The sequence below is a fragment of the Trichechus manatus genome, unplaced genomic scaffold (assembly GCF_000243295.1).
Source record: "Trichechus manatus latirostris isolate Lorelei unplaced genomic scaffold, TriManLat1.0 scaffold00045, whole genome shotgun sequence".
NCBI lineage: Eukaryota > Metazoa > Chordata > Mammalia > Sirenia > Trichechidae > Trichechus > Trichechus manatus.
Window position 1 is genome coordinate 12,390,157 of NW_004443981.1, and position 6,000 is coordinate 12,396,156.

Consider the following 6,000-nt stretch of genomic DNA (forward strand, 5'->3'; position numbering starts at 1 on the left):
TAAGGGAATGGTTACATGCATAAAGTCAGCATAATATTCCACTCATGTTCTGTAGTCATCAGGAGTGATAATTATGGAGCTAACACAGCAATGTAGGAAAAGTTTATGACATAAGAGCGAGTGAAAGAATCAGGAGATGCTGTTTTATGGGTGTCTTCACAGAGCAACTTTTCTCAGAAACAGGTGGTGAGAGAAAGAAAGCCCCACATTGCCAGCACGGCTGGATTTCTAAGTGAATGACTACCACTGATTTCATTTTCTTTTTCTCCATTTTACCAACTTCTGTAGAAGTCATGTTATTCAGATCAATACAAAGAAGTTTATTTCTTTATTTTTTTAAAAAAGGAGTAGTTTAAGCCTAGCTCTTCATCCACGGATGTTGACAGTGTTTTTGAGGTGGCTTCCCCAAGATCTGCTTCGGGTGAGGATAGGTAAAACTCTCAGCAACCCTATCAAAAAATGGGCAAAGGACTTGAATAGGCATTTCACCAAAGAAGATATATAATGGCCAATAGCACATGAAAAGATGCTCAACATTATCAGACAAGTTCAAATCAAAACCACAAAGAGATACCACTTCACCCCCACTAGGATGACTATTATTAGAAAAAATGGAAAATAACAAGTAATGGTGAGGATGTGGAGAAATTAGAACCCTCATTCATTGTCAGTGGGATTGTAAAATGGTGCAGCCACTGTGGAAAACAGTGGTGGTTCCTCAAAAAGTTAAATGTAAATTACCACACTGTTGTTGTTAGGTGCCGTTGAGTTGATTCCAGCTCACAGTAACCCTGTGTACAACAGAACTAAACACTGCCTGGTCCTGTGCTGTCCTCACAATTGTTGCTATGTTTGAGCCCATTGTTGCAGCCGCTGTGTCAAATCCATCTTGTTGAGGGTCTTAGGCTGGGTTCTCTAGAGAAGCAAACCCAGTAAAGCATATAAATATCTATATAAAGAGATTTATATAAAGGAAATGGCTCACAAGGTTGGAGACGCTGGAACGTGCCAAATCTGTGGTCAGGCTGGAGGCTTCTCCTGATTCACGTAGCTATAGTTGCTGGCAAACCCATGATTGGCAGGTCAGACAGCAAGGCTCTTGTTCACAGGCTTCAAAGACTGACGAATCCCAAGATTGTCAGGCAAGAGCAAAGGTAAGCTGTTAGCTCAAGTCCCAAGAACGAGAGGTCAAACGAATAGGATTCAGCTGCAGGATCCAGAGTGAGCAGAAGCCCGCGAGCCTCGCCAGAATGTCCACTTACATTCAATGCAGGCCACACTCCCAAGGAAATTCCCTTTCAACTGACTGGCTACTCACAACAGATCCCGTCATGGAAGTGATCACATTATATCAACTCTCATCAAGGAAGTGATCACATCATCATAGGACTGCCAAGCTACATCATAACTGCCAAACCACTGGGAATCATGGCCCAGCCAAGTTGACATAAACCCTAATTTAACCCTAAATTACCACATGACCCAGCAATTCCAGGCTTATGTATATTGCAAAAGAATTGAAAACAGGGACTCAAACAGACACTTGTACACCAGTGTTTACCGGGGCACGATCCACAACAGCCGAAAGGTGGAAACAACCCAAACGTCTGTCAACAGATGAATGTATGAACACAATGTGACATACCCATACGATGAATATCCCTCAGCCATAAAGGGAAATGAAGTCCTGATACACGCTACAACATGGATGAACCTTGAAAACATTCTGCCGAGTGAAATGTCAGTCACAAAAGGATAAATACTGTATGATCCCACTTACATGAGATAACTGTGCTTTACGCAAATAACGCGCACTTTCTATGTTCGTTAGCCAGCTGCACCCTCCCCTCATGAAGTAATTTCATAAGTGCCACTATAACAATTTTTGTTTTTTTACATGTGGCATGTCCGCTGTGGAAAGGAGAGGGCTCCAATGTGTCTACACTAGTGGGGATGTCATTGACCAGCGCTGTGACTTAATAGTGGAGTCTGTGGCACAACCGCTCTCAGGAGGCCCCAGGAGGTGCCGACACAGAGCTCAGGAACAGCTGCCCGGTGGGACAGGAGCCCAAGGTGTGCCACACAGGAGTGGGCTGCAGGCACCCAGGCTTGGCAAGCTCAATAAAGAGCTCTGGGGACCCCACAGACGTGTCACAGTCCTGTCTGGGCAGGGAGCAGGGAAATCCTACAAAGTTCCTCCTGGTGGCCGCACATTAGGTAAAAAGCACGGGGACCTGCAGTTCATGGTGAGCTTTCAGACTCGGCACTGCAGGCCCAGGCCAGGTCTCAGATGACCCCCAGTTGGGGGGGCGGTCATTCACTTTGCAGGAGCGGCTTGGTTGAAGACGAAGCAGGGGCTTTAGAGTTAGAAGGCCTAAGTAGTACAGGTGCTCCTTCACCGAGTGACCTGGAGCACATCATTCAACCGCCAGGGCCCACAGCCTCCTCGGCAGAAAACGGGGTCATAGCTCCTCTGCCAGGGTTCTCCCAAGGGCAGAGACGACAGGGGTTGGGGCCACGCTCTGAGCAGGACCCCCATACAGGGCTGCTGAGGGTCCTCGAGGTCAACTGCTTCTCGGATGTACTGGGCCTGGAGCAAGGAGGGGGCGCGGCGACTTTGCCCAGCTGAGCTGATGGCTTGTTCTGACCCCCGACAGATCCCTGCTGACCCAAGGGTGCTGCCGTCAGAGAAGCAACCAGAGAGAAAACTGATTCTTCGAGACCAGAGCCCAAGTTGTAACAGAGCTGGGGTGGTGGCTGTGAGTTCATTGTGACAGGGAGGAGGGGGCAGGAAGGACACTGTACAAGGAGGCTTGTGAGCCGCCTTCTGTCACCAACTGAGGGCTTCTCAGCCTCCTCGGCCTCTCCCCAGAGACCCCATATAGAATGCATAATTTATGAGGGTAGCTATGCATATTCATGAGCTCACTGCCTTCCAAGGCCAGTGCAGTCTGTGAAAGATCCTCACACAATGAATCACCGCCGAGGACAGACGGCCTCACGTCCCCTTCCAGGACCTTGGGTCCCCCTCTAAAACTTGCTGTGAAGAAAATGCTCCCAACTGTGCCTGCCTTTGATCCAATGTGGGGAGACCAATGGGCGAAGTTCCCAGGCAGCCCGGGGCAAGGTGCACCAGCAGCATTCCAGGGAAACTGAGGCAGGCCTCCCCCCCCAGACAACCCTCCACCATCCTCACCCCGCAGACAGGTGGGGCAGGAACTTCATGCCAGAAAAAGTCATATTAAGAGCCAAAAAGGCCCTCAGGCAGGTTGTTCTCCTTCCTGGGCCTCAGTCTTGCCATCTGTTGAATGGGAAGGCTAATTCCTCCTTTGGGCTTCTTGCTTCCATCAGTTCTAGGACATACTTCCTCTCTGACCCCCACACTTAAGCACCTCTGATACTGACATAGGAGTCCCTGGGTGGTGCAGTGGTTAACACGCTTGGTTGCTAATCAAAAAGTTAGAGGTTTGAGTCCGCCCAGAGGCACCTCAGGTGAATAGGGAAGACCGAAGAAGAATGCATGCCTTCGAATTGTGGTGTCGGCGAAGAATATTGACTATCCCATGGGCTGCCAGAAGAGTGAACAAGTCTGTCTTGGGAGAAGTACAGCCAGAATGCTCCTTAGGAGCAAGGATGGCGAGAGTTTGTCTCAAGTGCTTTGGGCACGTTGTCAGGAGGGATCAGCCCCTGGAGAAGGGCATCATGCTTGGTAAAGTAGAGGGTCAGCGAAAAACAGGAAGACCCTCGATGAGATGGACTGACACAGTGGCTGCAACAATGGGCTCAAACACAGCAACGATTGTGAGGCTGGGGCAGGACCGAGCAGTGTTTTGTTCTGTTGTACACAGGCTTGCTGTGAGTTGGAACTGACCAGACGACACCTAACAACAAAAACAACAGAGGCACCTCGGAAGAAAGACCTGGCCACTACTCCCAAAACATCAGCCACTGAAAACCGTATGGAGCACCGTCCAACTCTGACACACACGGGGTCGCCATGAGTGGGAATCGACTCCATGGCAGCTGGTTTTGGGTGTTAGAATGTGCCTTCCCATCAGGATGCCTTTGCATGGTGCTAGGGTTTCAACGGCAGTGCTTCTTCTTTCTTAGTGATCCAGAAAATGAAGCGCATCCTACAATCTGCGAGATGGTATGTGCTGACGAAATACAGCAATAAGCCACCGTTTACTAAGCACCTACTGTATGCCAGGCACCACGCCCAGCTCTTACAAACAGTGATGCGTACACAGCAGTTGCATAGCACGAGCAAAGGGCCTGGTGCACAGCAGACATTTCATTTCTCCCTTTCTCGTCCCCAGGAGAACGGGCCTCCCCACTGGTCGGGGTTTGGCCGGTCGAGACGCGCGCTTTCGAAACCCTTAAGTCCACATTTTGTTCAGTGCATTTCATGGTTCTCGACGCAGTAAACAAGCACCAGTTTGGTTTGGATTGTGGGGGTGGGGGCGTGCCTTAAAATTTTCCCAAACTAGTCACAACTCAATTAAAATGTTGCTCACGGAACTAAGGACAGTGATTCACTGAGTCCTCCATCTGGCACGTCTTGCTTCCAAGCACCTCACATGTGACTCAACTTTGATTTTTCTTCTTAAACTTGAACCAGCACCCTTCCTCATCCCAATAAAGAGCCTTGTGGGAAGCCTCGGTCCGTGCGAGCGCGCAGGATGTGAGGGGGGCGGATGATGTGGGAGCGTGTGTGCGCACACGAGTGTATTTGTGTGTGCCACGGGGCAGCCTCATCCACAAGGATCCCAGGACATGTGTGAGTGGCAATGTGAGGGTCACCCAGGGCCCCACGCTCAGAAGGACCTGCGCTTGGCTTAACGCTCTGCGTCACTTGAAATTCAGAATAACAAGGGCCCTGCATGTTCATTTTGCACTAGGCCCTGCATATTGCATAGTCTGTGTGTCCGTGTGTCAGTCTACACATCTGTGTGTCTGTGCGGGCACACGAGTACGCAGGCAACTGTGACTGGGTGTGATTTCATGCAGATGCGTGTGTATTGCCCACAGGAGGAGCAGGCCTGTGTGTGGACCCGTGTGAGTGCGGGCAGGAGAAAGTGGACCTGAAGGGGAACTGAGAATTCATGAGACGGCGTCAGAGAGGGCCTGCCTGTGGCCGTGGGCCCTCACACAGTGGGGACATGTGAATCACAGGGGAGCCCCAAGATTTGGACTCAGAGGTCTGGGTGGGGCTCAGGAGTCTGTTGACTGAAGGAGCCCCTCCTGTGGGTAACTGAAGCACACGGAGGTCCAAGACCCCCCTTCACTGATATTCAAGGTCCATGACCTCAGCGTTCTTTAAGGGTATATTGAGAACATCACAAGACTAAAACCCTCTTATCTAAAGTCTAGGTTCTCAAACGGCTCACAGCCTCTCTTAGGAACGCCAAGGCACCCATGTGCATCAAGGCTGCGCCGGGCTGTCCGTGTTAACCTCGGGGCACTCAGCCAGAGGCTCCCTCAGCGTTGCCTGGGCTGCTTGCCAGGCAGTGACTCACAGCAGGACAGGAAGAGGTGGCCTTGAGGGCTGGCCCTGGGCCTCCACCTCCCTGCATCGGCTGGCAGGGGTGGGGCTGATTTCTGGTGCGGCTCATTGGGGCCCCATCTCACCCGCCTGCCTGGAGCCACCAGAAGTCAGAAGTGCTCGGCATTGATCTGCTGTCCCCCTGCCTTGGGGTGCAATCGGGTGCCACACAGGCAGGCGGGGATTTCGGGCCCCTTGGCACCCCGGTGACCCCACCCAGTATGACTCTGCCCCGGGCTCCCTTTTACTGAGGTCCAGGGTCCAGGAGGTCTCCTTGCCAAGCACATCACGGCCACTCTTTCCTCCACAGTGGCTCCTGGGGGCTGGGTGTGGGGTGCGGAGGTCGCCTGGTGTGGTGGGAATGGGACAGACCCTGCCACGGGTCAGCTTGGTGACCCGGGCAGGTGGCTGGAGCTCTGCGGGCCTCAGTTTCCTCGTCTGTGAATACCCTCAGC